We start from the raw sequence: 17,811 nt of genomic DNA, 5'->3' as shown, positions 1-17,811 counted from the left end.
ACGTCTGCCGGAGTTGTTAAGGGTTGTGAGGTGACCAGTATCTGCCCCGTCTCCCTTGAACCAGAATTTGGAAGCATCAGTTACCCGCTGTGGTGTGTTTAATGAATTTTTCACAGACAAAATCTCTCGGATTCGGGCCGACTTAGATGGAGACTCCATAATTATTCTGATATCTGAACTGGAGGTGTCTGACAACTCCTCCTATACGATTCAACTGGATCAATTTCAGTTTGTGACTCCTGATGTTGTGGACAAGCTGCTTGGAGTGGTGAGGCCTACCACTTGTTCTCTTGACCCTTGTCCAACATGGTTTGTTCTATCTAGCAGGGAGGCTGTTGTAGGTGGCCTGGTAGAAATCATAAATGCTTCTCTGAGGGAGGGCAGGATGCCTCCTTGTCTTAAGGAGGCAATTATTAGACCTCTTCTAAAGAAGCCTGCGTTAGATCCCTCAGAGTTGAGCAATTATAGGCCTGTTTCCAATCTCCCATGGCTGGGCAAGGTAATTGAGAGGGTGGTGGCCTCTCAGCTCCAGGCAGTCTTGGACTAAACTGATTATCTGGACCCATTTCAAACTGGCTTTCGAGTGGGCTATGGGGTGGAGACTGCCTTGGTCGGCCTGATGGATGATCTCCAATTGGCAATTGACAGAGGAAGTGTGACTCTGTTTGTCCTCTTGGATCTCTCAGTGGCTTTCGATACTATCAACCATAGTATCCTTCTGGAATGTCTGAGGGTGTTGGGGGAGGTAGGCACTGTTTTACAGTGGTTCCGCTCCTACCTCTCGGACAGATTCCAGATGGTGTCAATGGGAGACTGTTGCTCTTTAAAATCTGACCTTAAGTATGGTGTCCCTCAAGGCTCCATAATTTCTCCAATGCTTTTTAACATCTACATGAAAGCGCTGGGAGAGATCATCAGGGGATTTGGAGCTGGGTGTTACCAGTATGCTGATGACACCCAGATCTACTTCTCCATGTCAGCTTCTTCAGGAGCTGGCATATCCTCCCTAAATGCCTGCCTGGAAGCAGTAATGGGCTGGATGAGGGAGAATAAACTGAAGCTGAATCCAGATGAGATGGAGGTACTTATTGTGCGTGGTCGGAACTCTAGAAATGATTTTGATCTGCCTCTTCTAGATGGGGGTCACACTTCCCCAAAAGGTTCTCAGTCTGGGAATACTTCTGGATCAACGTCTCTCCTTGGTTTCTCAGGTTGAGGTGGTGGCCAGGGGTGCTTTCTATCAGCTCTGGCTGATACGCCGGCTGCGCCTGTTTCTCGAGATCAATGACCTCAAAACAGTGGTACATTTGTTGGTAACCTCCAGACTGGACTTCTGTAATGTGCTCTACGTGGGGCTGCCTTCGTACGTAGTCCAGAAACTTCAGTTGGTTCAGAATGCGGCAGCCAGGTTGGTCTCTGGGTCATCTCGGAGAGACCACATTACTCCTTTGTTGATTTTGTTACACTGGCTGCTGATAGTTTTCCTAGCAAAATACAAAGTGCTAGTTATAACTTATAAAGCCCTAAACGGCTTAGGCCCTGGGTATTTAAGAGAGCGTCTTCTTCGCTATGAGCCCCACCACCCATTGAGGTCACTTGAAGAGGTCCGTCTCCAGTTGCTGCCAACTCGTTTGGTAGCTACACAGAATCAGGCCTTCTCGGCTGCTGCCCCGAGATTGTGGAATGCGCTCCCTGCTGAGATACGATCCTCCCCATCTCTGGCAATTTTCAAAAAACACCTGAAAACACATCTCTTCAACCAGGCTTTCTCAGATTTTTAAAACTTGTTTTTAAATTCTTCTGATTATTTAATTGTTGTTTTATGATGTTTTTAATTGTTAATCATTGTTTTTATGCTTTATAATTTTTGTTTTAATTATTAACTGATTTTAATGGTGTTTTAATGTAAACTGCCCTGAGCCTTTTGGAAGGGCGGTATAAAAGTTTTAATAAATAAATAATAAATAAATAAATAAATAAATTTCTATACCACCTTTCATAATGCATCTCAGGGCGATTTACAAAATTTAAAATACAATAAAACTCCATAGAACTTACATTTAATACTTAACCAAAATATACATTAAAGCCATAAGACACCCAAAAATAATTAGGATCAAACACAAGAAAGCTGAGATAGTTGTACTTACCACGTGGACTTGGAGACTAGTACTATTAACTCTTAATTGATGCAGAACCTAAAGAAGAAAATGTTTCAAGTTTCCATGGGAATAATCAGCAGTGAGTCGACCCTGAAACAAAAAGCCCACCCCACAAACATACAATCATTTCTTCTCTATACAACAGTATACGTTCCCTCCTCATAGCAATTTCCCACATTAGTTGCAGTGCGGGAACATATTCTGTAAAGGATTTTGCTTGTGTTCCACATGGCCACATGGCTGCACTGGAAATCTCACAGACTGGCACAAGTGGTAGGTAGATTATGAAATATTAACACAATGTTTCGGTGGGTGGGAAGGGAATGTCATACTCCTCAGTATTCTTTAGTGTTTGGCATCATATTGTTGTTAACAGCAAACTTCATAAACAGAGGCCTTCACTCAAAAGAATGTTCCAAAACCTAGCTTTTAACTGGATATAGGGTTTTTTTTTAGATTTTATGACTCTGCAGCAAAAGTATGACCTAAGTAATTCTGCAAAGGGCACAGAATAAAGATACTAAATTTAAATTGGATGACTGCACACTTCATTGGTTATGCAGGCTAAGCATATGCCTTATGAATAGTAAAAAAACCCCAGAGGATTCTTAGAGCAGACTATATTTATATACAGATGCACTTTCATGCACAATCTTGACCTCATTGCCATTGTTAAAAAAATTGACCTGCAAGGGAAAAAAAAAACCTTAAGTTAGAGCTATTTTATTATGCATTCCAATGATGTTTCAACAAGTATAGGGTTAACATTTTGTTTTGTTGTGATGGAGAGTTTGGCATCTAGGGAGTTGTCAATCAAAATGTTCAATCAGAGGGAGTATTGATAGTTGGAACAACAGTTAAGCAGTTAGGTAGGGTTTGGGTCAGGGCAAAGTCTCTCTTAGGACTCAAAGAAAAGACAATTGTATGTATATGCTGGCTTAAAAAGAAAGGTTCAGAAGTGGATTTTCTTGGTGTTACGTATTCTGTTGCACAATACTTATCAACTGAAGTTAGCTTATACTTAGCCAAACTTGGCAATACTTTAGTTAAGGCTTAGAAACTGAATAAAAATTGAGCAGGCCAAAAAATTTTCTGGTAACTGTTTTTTACTGTGTGCTCTGTGCTAGGAAGTATTACTATTACCCGCAAAAGATGGTCTCACTGATTGTGAGACCCGCCTCTATGTGTGACTACATGATGCGTGGCACTTTCAACCAAGTTTGGGGGCGGAACTGTTGTCAGCAAACTGTAGCAGGTATAAAATCTGGTGTTATTGCTTTGTTCAGGGCTCATCCAGATTTCTGAGTACAGAATCTGTCCAGTCCAACCAGTTGAAAAGCTGCCTTGTTTCTCAAACTTGGATTATGGTAAGACATTAAAAAAAGGCTTGCAGAAATGTTACCTACGTTTCTTACTTGGGGAAGGTTTCCTGAGAACAGCTTGCCAGTCTTAATACTATTTGAGAGGATTACCCAAACGAACCTGTGGTGATTAGTCCTCCCTTACCCTAAAGAGTGAACCGGAAGGGAACCCTGTCCTGTCTGTCAGGCAGTGACCTCTAGGGATCAGCCACTCAGCACAAGGTGGGCGGCCCCTTGAGGACCTGGTGGCAGGAAGTGAAGGGGGTTCTTTGTTCTCAGTTGGAGCCAGGTAGGGTGAACAACAGGTTGTCTGGCTTGGCAATGGAGGCAGCCAAGAGCTCTACAGGGCCCTGAAGCCTCTACCCTGGACTTGGTGAGTTCAGGAGGGAAGCCAGGGCTTTGGCTTCAGGGAAAGCTTTAGCCATGGAATTGTGTGCCTGCATTAGATTTCTTTTGATTTTGTGCTTTTGCAAATCCTTACAATTGGTTTATTGTGTTTTTATCTGCAACGTAACAAAGAAGAACTAAGCCTGAGCCCTTTTATCCAAATTGGGCTCTGTAGAAGTCTCTGTACCCTGTAAAGGCACCTTTAAAGCTTTCTTGCACCTGGGGGTGCTTTTTGAATTATCCTTGCAGCTGGGTAACCACGATTTTAAAGTGGGCTACTCCAAACACCAGCTGGAGTGATCTTTGGAAGTAATCTTGTAAAGTGCTGAGTATTTCTTTTTACCTGCAACTCAAAGCTGAGTGCCCCTCAGACTGAAGCAATCTGTTGTATTGTAAATAAAGTTTCTCTCTTTTCATTCTTATCTTTACCTGCCTCTGAGTGGATTTTTAACTCAGGAAAAAGGGGTTGTACTCTGGTGCAAACATGCCTCAATGTTGATTGCTCAGGAGCTCACACTACCAACTTTTCTCTTAACCTGTAGGCTGCACATGGAAGATTTTCTGTATTTTTCCATTAGTAAGGAAGGAGAGTTTCCCTGGAATTTTGCTCATACTGGTGGGTGGGATAAACTCTTTTAAAAAGTAGGCATGGTGGCAGCGATTGGACTGCCAAAGGAGTAATTTAAGTTTTGAAGGAACAGTCTTTGTTGAGCAAACATGGAGGGAATGATGCAGCATTGTTCTTTCCCCCCATGTGGGCTTGCTTTAAGACAAAGGCTGGGCTTAAATCTGCTACAGAACCCAACTTTTTAAACAAAATACACCAGGTAGACAAAACCAAGTCTATCTGAACTATTCCTTACGTAACTGGTTCAAAATGTATTACAAAATTTGTAATAAATCTTTTTTATTACAAATCTTTAACTCTTACATTGGTACACATGGTGAATAACCTGTTCTGCTGAAGAACTAGTGAAATGTATGCATTTTGGTTAGTACAGTACTGTCCTTATGCTGTAACAAAAGAAACTTTGAAACAAGCAAGCATGAACACCCTACAGTTTCGTAGTGTAAAGACAGACAAACTTCTGTGAAAAACATCTGTTTTATAAAAACTTTATTCTAATTACTTGTTTTGAACAACAGACTGGGTGAATTTCTGTAAGCCACTTTTTCTATACTTACGCTAAGCTATGCAAGCCAATTTCAGTGTGTTAAATACAGAGGTTTGAAGAGAATTTTATTGTGGCAGCAAGTATAAAGTCTAATTAGAATCTTCAGGAACATTGAAATATAACCTCCTAACAGCACTGGGATGCAACAATCCCACTTGTACTTTTAGTACAAAGTGTCTTGTGAAATGGCTTTCAAATGACAGAATCAACATTTTTATGCTGTTGTTATTTATTATTATTTATTTATCATATTTCTATACTGCCCCAAACTTGCAGCTCTGGTCAGTTTGTAATGTTAATGATTTTAATATTTATATGATTTTAATTGTAATCATTTAAAACCCAGCATTAGAAGTATTAAAACTATAAATCTAATTAAAAGCTTGGGTGAACAAATAAGTCCTTGTCTTCTTAAAAGTGGCCAGAGTTGGAATAATTTTAATAAAAAGAATTGTGACCATCCTTTCTCCTTTTGGAGACAAAAAAGCCAAACAAAAAGTTTAATATGGGTGCAATTGTTGCCTGTGTGTAAGGGCCAGTTTGTGACCTGCATGCTGTGGATCTTACTACAAGGTGAACCCAGTGGCATAACTGGGGGTTGGGGGGGTGGGGGGCAAGTGTCCCTGGGTTGCGATGGTGCAGGGCCTCCAGCACCCTCCAGTGCTACTACAACAGCTGCTGTTGGGGGATGCTGTGCAAGCCCCCTCCCCATTGCCAGGTGGTGCCATTCCCTCATGGGGCCCATCCAGAAAGCCAGTGCTTTCTTTGCTGGGTGCTTCTTTCCTCTCCCTCATGAGTAAGTGCGAGGCAAGAAGTATTCCACCAGGCTAACAAAGAAAGCGCTGGCTGGCTGGCTTGGCTGCGCATCAGTGCTTGGTACAGCATCACCCCCTTGCATTGATGTGCTGATGTAGCCAGAAGCGGTGTGGCTGGTGTGTGCTAGTGCAGCTGGCAGAGGAGGTGGCAACTGTACTCCAGGAGTCTTCACTGATGTAGGGGTAATAGTTTATTACAGTCAATAAAACAGATTTAACACAGAACAGGAAGAAATATCATAAGAACACAAGAACAGCCCTGCTGGATCAGACCAAGGCCCATCTAGTCCAGCATCCTGTTTCACACAGTGGCCCACCAGATGCCGTTGGAAGCCACAGGCAGGAGTTGAGGGCATGCCCTCTCTCCTGATGTTACTCGCCCGCAACTGGGAAACGCAAAACTTTAGAGAGCGGTGCTAACAGCAAAAAATGAATAATGACAATCTTATGGTAGCAAGTATGATTTGTCTCCTTAGCTAAGCAGGGCCCACCCTGGTTGCTTATGAAAGAGAGACTAGAAGTGTGAGCACTGTAAGATATTCCCCTCAGGGGATGGAGCCACTCTGGGAAGAGTATCTAGGTTCCAAGTTCCCCCCCGGCATCTCTAAGATAGTACTGGGAGAGATTCTTGCCTGCAGCCTTGGAGAAGCCACTGCCAGTCTGTGTAGACAATACTGAGCTAGCTAGACCAAAGGTCTGACTTGGTATATGGCAGTTTCCTATGTTCCTTTGTAACCCTAGACAGCCCCAAAAGTTCATTCTTTACAGGTTATATTAACAGCTGCCCTCTGATTTTAACAGCCACCATCAGAAACTTGGCCACTGGCAGTTTATTAGCTAATAGGTATAAAATATCCTGTAGATCTGTCAGGAAACATGGCCAGTATTACTTGTTTTCTGACATCATAACTATTGTAGAACAAGAGAACTTGCCACACAGATTCCATTTCAAGACAGTTGCATAGACAAGGCCTTAAGGACATTGGGATGGCAGTATAGTTTCCTGCCATCACTTGGGAAGGCAGAACATCTAGTCTTGCTTATGTGAAAACTTTATGGTATTTTGCTATGTGCGAGTTTTTGAGATAAGTAGCTGGCTGAAAAGAATAAGGTCTGTCTCTCGGATGTGAGTGGAGAGCAGGTTGTATTTGCACAGGGAAATTACTCTTTTAAGGCAATGTCCCAAAGTTTGCCATTAAATGCAGTGCAGCATCAAGACCACTATAGTAAAGCTGAAAAGATATTAATTTATCTATGAGCTACGAAAACTGTTGTGTTTGATGAAATAAATGACTCATCAATGGGTTCTCAAACCAGAGGGAGATTTTGAGTGGGGTGCCACAGGGTTCTCTCCTGGGTCTGTTACTCCAACATATTTATGAATTATATAAAGGATGATTTGCAGGCGACACAAAACTGTGAGGGATAGCTAAATACCTCAGGAGTAAAATGGCTTTGATAGAAAGAAAAACCAGGCTGGAACTAGTGACATGAAATTCAACAAAGACATAAGTAAAATTCTGCATTTTTGCAGTAGTATATGCATATTGGCAGTAGTATATATGAAATTATTTTGAGACTGCAGTAAATCACGAGCTAAACATGAGTTCAGTTTATTCTGCACTAGCAGACCTTGTTTGGAATACTATATCCAGTTCCAGCTACCACACTTTGAGATGCAGACAAATTGGAACAGGTTCAGCGGAAGGCAACAAAGATGGCCTTCCAAGGCTTATAAAGTGTTGCTGGTTTTTAGAATTATTTTAATTGGTTTTAAATGGTTTTAATCAATGAAGAAATCATTGGCTTGGCAGAAACTAAGAAGTCATTCTCCTGCTTCATTTATGTTTCCTAGGCCATACAGTCCTCCTGACCATTTCCAGCTTTGGCATTCCATTCTCCAATCACCATCAGCATATCTTGCTCTCATGTTCTGTCAATTTCAGACAGAACTTGATGAGTTTTATGCTCAACTTCCTCTTCTTCTGCATAGGTTGCTAGACATCCAAAAGGGTTTAATCTAACCACATCATAAACACCATGTGTACTCTGAGAGACCCTCAGCTATTCCTTAGTAGCTTGTTGAGTACCGTCCAACCTGAGGGGCCCATCATCCGGCACTACACCGACAATCATTCTATTTTGTCTATCCATGTGGTTTTCTTGGTAAATTACAGGAGTGGTTTACCATTGACTTCTCATGCACAGTATGAAATGCTGTCTTTGTCATCATCACTGAAGTGATCGTTCGCCTCCAGCACCTTCCTGTATTGCTGCTGCCCAATATAGGTGCCTGCTTTCTTTAGCTGGGCAGCTGGGATGTCCTTCATGCCTTGGGTGACCCTACTGGGAGTATACCTCCTGGCATACTTCACTCATCCCTCCCAGGAAACCCTCCCCACCACGATGAGGCAGCATAGCAGGACTTGGGGGGGCGGGTCTAAACAGAATACGAGCCCCACCAAAGCTCTCCTTTATTCCACTTTCCAGAAGTAGGTTTAGTTGTTTGCTTTTATCATATCTTTAGGACTCTGATCTTAGTGAATCACAAAATAATTCTGAATTATTGAAAGCAGCAGAATTACTTCATAAAGTAGTAATTCTACTTACCTGCCTACCACTGAATTTTCAAGTGTTGACAGATATGTGGATATTGAAAGTATTCATAAATTTTTTAAAAAAATGTCTTTTAGTTAGAGTGGTGGTTTCTCTCTCTTCTTCCAGAAGATGGCAATAAATACAAGTTTATGATGGCTTACTATGTTTTGAAAAGGCTGCTTGGAAATTATTTCTATTTTGAGGCATTTCATTGAGTGGAAGCTTTCTGGGTTATATTATACTCTTTATACAAAAGAAATGATAATGGGTAGGTGCACTTATTCAGTAGACTTGTAAGGATTAAGCTTGGGCTTGCACGCTTTGACTGTCACAGGCAGTAACAGTAAGAGGGCTGCTTCTGGGATTAAAAATAAATAAATTAGAGAGCTCTCTGTCTGAATAGAAATGGAGAAGACACTGAGCAGCTTATTTCTTTTATCAATGAAGTACGCATACACCATACTTGTGTACAGAATGCAGTCAAGTGGATTACAAGTATCAATATACTAATATACAATTAGGATATATTAATCTACTAAGATAAACTGACAGTGTGTGCTCATGCACACACATCTCTTCTAGGGAGGCCTAAACAATATACTCTTTACTGCACTTCTGAAGGTGCATAATGAAGGGCAGCAGGCATCTCTCTCTAGGGATGGCATTCCATAGCATTGGCATGCCAGCTGAGAAGACCCTATCCCTTGTGGACACCCAGTACATCTCAGGAGGGGCACTTCTATGGAAGAGTGAAGATCATGGTAGGTTCGTACAGGAGGATGCGGTTCCTAAGATATCCTGGTCCCATGCCATTGTTAAGATCAGTCTGGATTCAGGGTGCAAGACTAGTGACTTAGAGGAAGAAGGGGCAAGCATGCCAGTGGAAGAAGACACCCCAGATGGGGAATCCCTTGAACTCTGCCCACAACCCACAGAACAGGGAGCTTCTGCAGAATCCCTGCTCCCTATACAGCTGGGGAAACCACGCCCCACTCAATCATTCTGGCCCTGAGGACTCAGCACCTCCACCAGCCCTCCCCTATCAGCAGAAGCTCCAGATGAACCAGAACCATCTATCTTTGCCGAAACCATACCAACCTTTGAGGATGAGCCTCCTGCAGTGACACCCCAGGAACAGCCACTTCTGGTGTCCCCCCCAAACAACATGGCCCCTCTAAATCCCTTGGATTCCCCTCTAAGCCCCCAGTAGCTACAGTGATGACTGCCTATGAAGGAAATTAAAAACAGGCAGAGGAAAGCATGTCTAACTGCTACACTGCATACTCTTAATATGCCTCTTCAGAAGGAGGAGCTGCAGAAAGATGCCTCAAGAGTAATGCTTTCCTGAGTCAGGCAGGAATGGCCATGGCTTTGCCAAACCTATAGAAGCTGTTACTCTGGCTCCAAATCTTGCTTGTTTCAACAATGCTTTATGACAGACCTGCTGCCTGATCTCCTTATCGATACAAGAACACTCCCAGCTTGGGGGTACCAGGAGTATCCCCAAGCTGGGAATTGACATGTGCAATGCCATCCAGAACAGGCTGTACTCTTCCTCACTGGTCATAAGATTCCTCAACCAACAGCACTTCCATCTTGTCTAGATTAAGCTTCAGTTTCTTCTCCCTCATCCACTCCATAACTGCTCCCAGACACTAGTTTAGAATTTCATTCCTCCTCCAAGATCCAGGGGCATATCTAGGGTAGGGCAGGCAGGGCATGTGCCCCGGGTGCCACTTGAAGGGGGGCGCCATTTCTTAAAATAATTTTTTTAAAAAAAAATGGCCACCAAAAACAAAATGGCCACTGGGCATGCTCAAATGGCCTCTGTGAGGCCCTAGGCCATGCCAGGCCTCGCAGGGGCCATTTGAGCAAGCATGGTGGCCATTTTGTTTTTAGCAGCTTAAAATTTTTTTTTTTAAAAAAATGACCACTGCACATGCTCAAATGGTCCCTGCGAGGCCCTAGAGGCCAGCAGAGGGAGGGGGAACCTTTGCAGACCCCTCCACGGTCTCTAGGAAGTCCCCTGAAGGGGCTAAAGGTAATTTAAATAATAATAATAATATGTCACTGTACACATATTCAGATTGGCACTATGTACAGAGAATCAGGGCTTGTGAATACTGAGCTGAACTTTATAAGCTAGGATTGTGTTCATTTGCTCTTACTTTGCTTCTTGTGATAAGTGAGTTAAATGTGATGTCTTAATAATATGGCTATTAATAGTGAGTTTGTCAGTCAGTCAGTCTTTATTAATACAGCCAATGGCCAAAATTACAAAGATAAAATCATTTAGAATTAACAACTTCATTCCGAATAACACCACAAATATAACAGAATTTAGCAACATTGAGTAAGTTCTCCTCTTTACAATCCTTTAAAATTAAATTTAAATAATCAGTTTCAGTTAATCCTGGGAATAATCAGTTTCAGTTAATCCTGGGGTGAGTTTGTCTTTGAATCAGTGTGAAATCCTTAGTATTAAGGCCCACAGGGAGTTTCTTACTCTTTCTCTCATTTTAACTGTCTTTCTGAAATACTAGAATATATTCCAAGCAGTGACACAGTTTACTCTGCATATCCTTTAATTATTTTCAGAGTATCTGGGAAAAGTCAAATTCTCCATTTATTTTTAAAACTTATGTAATCGTGATGCTACAATGCATAGCAGAGAATTAGACAGGCACTTCTATTTAGTTTTTCCAAGTACAGCTCCACATAATATTTGGGTATTTCATGAGCCCCAGCATACTGAAATTTGTAGTTTTTTGCATTTTTTTTGGTCTGGCTACATCCACTGCTAAATAGTTTTTGAAATATTAAAAGATTAATGAACTTGATTGGTATTTTTCAGCTGATATTATGGTAAAGTTATCTGAAAGATGGGTGTCAGATGTTCAGACAGGGGACGCAATTTCAGTGCTTGCCCTAGGCGCTATTTTCCCTAGATACGCCTCTGCCAAGATCAGGTGATAGATGCTAGAGGTAGATCTGGGTGTCATCATCATATTGATGATGCCCATGGCCAAATGACCTCACCCTGTGACCTCACTCAGTGGTTCCATGCAGATGCTAAAAAGCCAGTGGATAAAACCTTCAGCCCAGGTATCCCATAGATATTTTTAGCAGGTGACATACACACAGACATACAAACTTAAATTTTGCAGTTATGAGACAAGCTACTCAAGTTGCTGGCTTAGATCCAGACTAAACTACTCTTGAGTACTCCCACTGAAATTAATGGGGAAAGTTTACTTGTCCTATTAATTTTAATGGGAACAAGTACTCAGTGCTAATTTTATGAAGCCTGTCAAGCTGAGGGGAAGGATATGTTGAGCTTCAGCATGTAGCCAACCAATCAGGAGCACAGGAGGAGGGTCTTCACTCTCTTCCCTTACCCTGCATAGCAGACACATAGTTGAGGACACATTTGTTTCAAGCTAGTGATTCTCAGATTGAGAACAAATAGAACCCTTTCACAAGATTGGAGAGAAAGAGCTCGAGGGAGAGTGGGGAGTAAGCCTCAAAAAGCTTACCTTCTCCTCACAGATGATTGCCTTTGGTCTAGGCACGAAGATTGTGCACCCAGACGTGAAGTGCCATTTCTAGCAGTGTGAGGTTTTTTGGGGGGGGGCGAGGTGCACTGCACAAGTGTGTGGTGCATTATGGGGATTCCCCTAATGCCAGTCGGGAGCCTCACAGTCTCCCAGCCCCAGCTACAAGCAGCTGGGACTGGCAGACGATTTTTAAAAATGGGGCTAAGGGAGTGCTAGTTCCCTTAACCCCATTTAAGAGGGTGGCCGGGATTGGAAATGATCCTATCAGTTCTCACACGCAGACAAGACCAGTCTTGGCTTCATTAGCTTCATTAGCCCAGTTTTGCCTACGCATGAGAACAGCCTAATAGTGTGGCTGCAGCATGGGGAGACAGGGGAGCCCATCAAGTACCCCTAGAGGGTACCTGTTGGGGCACCCTGCACTAGGTCAACCAGGTCTTCTGTCCCAGAACTGAGCTGGAATCCAGATTAGAATGGATCAAAACAGTTAATTCCTTGAACACTCAGAGCTAGGTCATCACCACATGTTCAAACCCTTTGTCCAAGAATGTTATATTAGAGGCAGGACAGTAGTTGCTTAGAAGAGATGGGTCAAGCAGTGGCTTTTTGAGAAGGAGCTCAACCATGACTTCCTTTAGGAATCTCACCTTCTCTCAGTGAATAATTTATAGACCCAGACTCCCAGCCCTGTCCTGGCAGATTTAATAAACCAAGGAGGACATGGGTCAAGAGTCCATGTGTATCTCTTATCTCTCCAAGAATTTTGTCCATATCCCCATGTTGCACAAAATTTGAGAAGTATCTATCAAAGGCTGACTAGACAGAGTTTCAGTCACAACCTGTGTTTCGTCTAAGGAATATAAGTTTTGGGCAGCATACAATTTTATTTTAAATCCTGTTCAGGTTGAATTAGGAAGGCACAACACAAAATAGGGTGTATTACTGATCCAAAAAGAATGTAGATGCCAAAAAAAAAAAGGCCAGAACAAGGAACTAATGTAATAATAGGTTGCCAAAAATTCAGAATGTGCCTGAAACTGGATATGTTAATCCTATAATTTAAGAGTTCTACATAGAAGTACACACATTTAAAATCATACCATAAAAACATCCCTATGCAGACAACAATACATAAAGGAATATATTAAAATGTCCCTGAATAGTCAAAGTAGGCTCACAGTGAGCCAAAGTCCTTATGAAGACCAAAGCTTTTCCACCAAATAATAAAGGAGTATTTTCAAAGAGTAAGAATCCTTTTCAGTGGGTCATTTCCAATGGATCAGACACATTTCAACATATGTCTTCCTCAGTGACCCATACCTTCACGAAAACTAAATTAAATGAGAGTGGCTATGATCCCCACACAATCTCTATCCTCCTCACCAAGCAGAAAGAATAAAACAAGCTTACTGATTATCTTGACTCACACATTGGTACACTGTTCCTTCTGTATATAAGGCCCCCTTCTTTTCTCTTTAGAAAATATTTTATAATAGAAAAGTTAAAAAATGAATCTTCCATCAACTTAAAATGTAACCTTCTATTACAAGGGCCATAGCGTGAGTCACATCTATTCTCTTTTAAATATACCCACCAAAGCCTTTCAGCTGTTGCTTGTAAATAAAATCATTACCATTGCTCAAAAGGCAAGTTTTTTTTAAAAAAAGGGACCATATTATAACATTCACTAAAAGGAGGAAAGTCTATAAAAGTACAAAAGTGTGGACGACAGCATAAGAAACCAATATACATCTACAAATAAATACAAATTACAATATTGACAACAATACACATGCTAAAAACAAAATATAAAAAGGATTGAATACTATTTTTAAAAAAACTACCCATCATCACCACATATTAGGGGTGTGCGTTTCATTTCAGATACAAAACGTTTTGTTTCGGCTGTTTTGGAACTCCATTTTTCAATCGCGAAAAGTCTTTCTCCTTCGGTCTCCATTTTCAGTTTTGACATCTGTTTGAATTTCTGGCCCTTCCAGCCTGCAGATTGTCAAGTGAAAGCATGGGCTGATCTGCTGGCAATTGCCTCCTTATTGCTTTTAAGGAAATTTAAGGGTAAAATTTACCCTCATTGGCCAGTGGGGTAGTGTGCACACTGCATGGGGCAGTGTGCATTTCATTATTGTTGTTTCACACAGTTGTGTGTAGATCAATTGCATTTCCGAGGGAGAGGGTGGATGTGCACGACCTTTGGAAATCTGCCTGGTTTTTTGTTTTTTGTTTTGCAAAGCTCTGCTGTTGTTGATGTGTAATGTTGATTTTTTGGGGGTGGATTCAGGGCAGAAAGGGGACTTTGGGGGCAGAAGAGTGGATCAGGTGGTAGTGCCCCAATGGGTGCCTGCTGTCACCCAGATTCCAAAGGAATTGGGGAAAGGGCTGATTTTTAAAGAATGTCTGAAATTTACATGTCTTTGGGGCAGATTCAGGGCAGAAAAGGGGCCTGATGGGCAAAACAGTGGGTTGGGTGGCAGTGCCCCAAGGGGTGCCTGCCACAACCCAGATTTCAAAGGAATAGGGCAAAGGGCTGATTTCTTAGGAACTTTTGAAGTTTACACGTCTTTAAGGTTTTCCCCATAGGGAATAATGGAGGTTTCAGCATACCCATAACTGCACCTGGGGGGGGGGGCACTGGCGTGGCCAGGGGCACTAGGGTGGCCAGGAGCAGACCCATAACTCCACCTGGGGGGCACTGGGGCAGCCAAGAGTGGATTCATGGTTTGTCATTGAAAATCTCATGTGCTACCAGAGAATCTACACTCAGAACACCTCAGAAACAACAGAACCCAGCACTCTATGGGTTAGCAATCCATAGGGGTGGTTGGCACCCTATGTGCTCTACATCACCACTCGCTCTGGGCTACCCCGGTGCCCTCCCAAATGCAGTTATGTGGCTGCTGAAACCTCCATCATTCCCTATGAGGAAGAACTTTAAAGATGTGTAACCTCCATTAAATCTTTAAAAATCAGCCCTCTGCCCAATTCCTTTGAAATAATTCTGGCAGCTTCCTTGCCCCACTGAGCACTACCACCCACCCTACTCTGCTCTTGGCCGTCTCCTTTCCCCCCGACGTGAAGCTATACTTTTGCTGAAACCTCCATTATTCCCTATGGGAAACATCTTAAACTTCAAAAATTCACCAAAAATCAGCTCTTTGCCCAATTCTTCGGAAATTTGAATGGTAGCTTCCACCCATTGGGCACTACCATCCTAACCCACAAGTTTTACCCCACGGCCATTTTAAAAAATCCAAAACATTTCAGATTCAGATTTTGCAATTTTGAACAAAGAACAAAATTGGGGTGTTTTAGATTGGCTGATTTCAAACAAAGAACAAAATGGGGGTGTTTCGGATTTGGACCAAAACCAAAAACAAAACGGACAACCCTACCACATATGCAATACACATCAACAGCCATGCAATACACATTAACAACCATGTTACTAAAAAAAATATTATTGTTATTTACATTTTATATCCTGTTCTTCCTCCAAGGAGCCCAGAGCGGCGTACTACATACTTAGGTTTCTCCTCACAACAACCCTGTGAAGTAGGTTAGGCTGAGAGAGAAGTGACTGGCTCAGAGTCACCCAGCTAGTATCATGGCTGAACGGGGATTTTAACTCGGGTCTCCCCGGTCCTAGTGCAGCACTCTAACCACTACACCACGCTGGCTCTAAATAGACAAAGTTTCTAAAATTACAATGGCAAGGAAACCAAAATGAATATAATTAATGCATGTAAAACCTGCTATATAGCTGCCATCCAATCAATCTCTTTATTGAGACCATGGGGGATAACCGTTTTGAGTCAGTGTATCCAATACACTTCTCTTCTTTGTAATTTTTTAGACAGGTTATTCTCAGGGGCCCCTATCTTCTCTATGCACCAGGATTTCAATTTCCCCCCAGTATGTCCATATTTGTTAAAGTGGTCAACTTGGGGTGCCTGAGTTTTCCTCTTCTAATAAAGCTTTTATATTCTCCTATATACATCTTGATCATCCTAGTATGTCATCCAACATACCAGAAATTTGCATGGACATTGAATGAGGTAGATAACCTCCTTATTGCTGGAAGTAAAGAAGTCATAGATCTTATAGAGTCTCTCATTATGCGGATCCTGAAATTCCTCTAATTTCATGCAATTTGAACAAACATTGCACCTACCACATGGGTGTTGTTCCTTAGGTCTAGATCCATCTATAGTGGTCATCTCCAGAGTACTGTTCTTTCTTACTATACTGTGCACCAACATATCCTTAAAATTGTGGGTAAATTTATAAGTGAACATAGGAGTATCTTTACATCCTGGGACATTTCCCAGGAGGTACCAATGTTTCTCTATACTGTTCTTCACCAGGTGAGAATGTGTATCAAACGTTAAAGATACAACCATTCTGTTCTTGTTTTCATTTTTCACTTTAGGTATTTAAAGGGTCCCTCTATCTACATTCTTAGCCTAGTGAAATGCCTGTTTTAATATTTTCTACGGATATCCTCTATCTCTCAATTGTCCCATCAATATGTATGCCTGATTGACAAAAGTTGACATAGTGTTACAATTATGGCGAAGTCTGATCATCTGTGAACATGGAAGGCTTCTTCTCAAATCTTCCATGATGACCCTAGTCATAATGGGCTGGGTGATGACTGTCCTATTTCCAAAAAGAATTGGCATCCATAGGATTCCTGTAAACATCTATACTCAGTCTGTCTTTAGATATCTCAATTTTTACATCCAGAAAGTGAATATAACTTTATCAGAAGTTATCTCAAATTTAAAAGACTTATGTACAGAGTTAATAAAAACTCCAAATAGCTCCAATTCATTGGCCGTGCCTTTCCAAATTATAACAATGTCATCCAAGTATCACTTATAGATTAATATATGTTCCCTAAAGGGATTATTTTTATTCATCACATGCATCCATTCAAAGCGATCCATAAAAAGGTTTGTTAATTCTGGAGTAAACCTGCACCCCATCGCCATACTCGACATTTGCCAATAGTAAGTTTCCATGAAATGAAAAAAAAAAAATCTTCAATACTATTTCCGCTAGGTCACATAAAAAAACCATTAGGTGGGTTATACAGTGCTTCCCGCTGATTCAATGCTCCCTCAATTACCAACATAGCCTCTTCCTGAGGAATATTAGTATAAAATGATGTCACATCCATAGTTGCTAACAAAATATCCATCCTGTTCAATCTAATTCCCTCTAAAAATTGAGAAAATGCATAGTATCCTTCAAATAAGAATCTATTTTGGGTACAATGGGTTTAAGGAACAAATCTATGTATGTAGAAATAGGTTCTACATGAAATAATTGGATGTCCTAGAACTGGTTGTATATCCCTGTGAATCTTTTGAAGAATATAGTACTGAGGTACCCTTTCTTCAGACGGGATCAGAAAATCCTGTGTCGGCGTGGAGGCATTACCTTCCAGCAGGGCTTCCTCTATTATTCATGATACCCTTTATTTTCATGGTTGGGTTTTCATTGCATACTTTGTAATGCAATATATTTCCAAGTTGAGTGGAAGCCTCCAAAATATAGTCTTTATGGTCCATAATGCCCAGCGCTTCTCCTTTGTCTGCTGGTTTATATATAACACCTTCTTTCTGTTTCAATTCACACAAAGCCTGTTTTTCTTGTCAAGTTAAATTATGCCATGTTGATATTTTCACCTTTTCTATAGTCTCTAAATCCCTCATCACCATGTCCTGAAATAT

The 17,811-nt window shown here is 41.5% G+C and overlaps 1 long non-coding RNA gene across 5 annotated transcripts in view; it reads right to left on the bottom strand.

The window, feature by feature from the left end:
- LOC128347846 (uncharacterized) overlaps positions 1–17,811 on the bottom strand; it is a 74,370-nt gene that overhangs the window by 52,381 nt on the left and 4,178 nt on the right. For 4 of the 5 annotated variants that reach the window (XR_008317770.1, XR_008317769.1, XR_008317771.1 and 1 more), the window contains exon 2: positions 2,151–2,252. This is a non-coding gene — a long non-coding RNA (uncharacterized LOC128347846). The remainder of the gene's footprint in view (positions 1–2,150; positions 2,253–17,811) is intronic. The other variant, XR_008317768.1, reaches the window with a different exon arrangement.

The sequence above is a fragment of the Hemicordylus capensis genome, chromosome 2 (genome assembly GCF_027244095.1).
Source record: "Hemicordylus capensis ecotype Gifberg chromosome 2, rHemCap1.1.pri, whole genome shotgun sequence".
NCBI classification, from domain to species: Eukaryota; Metazoa; Chordata; class Lepidosauria; order Squamata; family Cordylidae; genus Hemicordylus; species Hemicordylus capensis.
The sequence above is the reverse complement of the archived record's forward strand: the minus strand, read 5'-3'. Positions and strand labels throughout refer to the sequence as shown.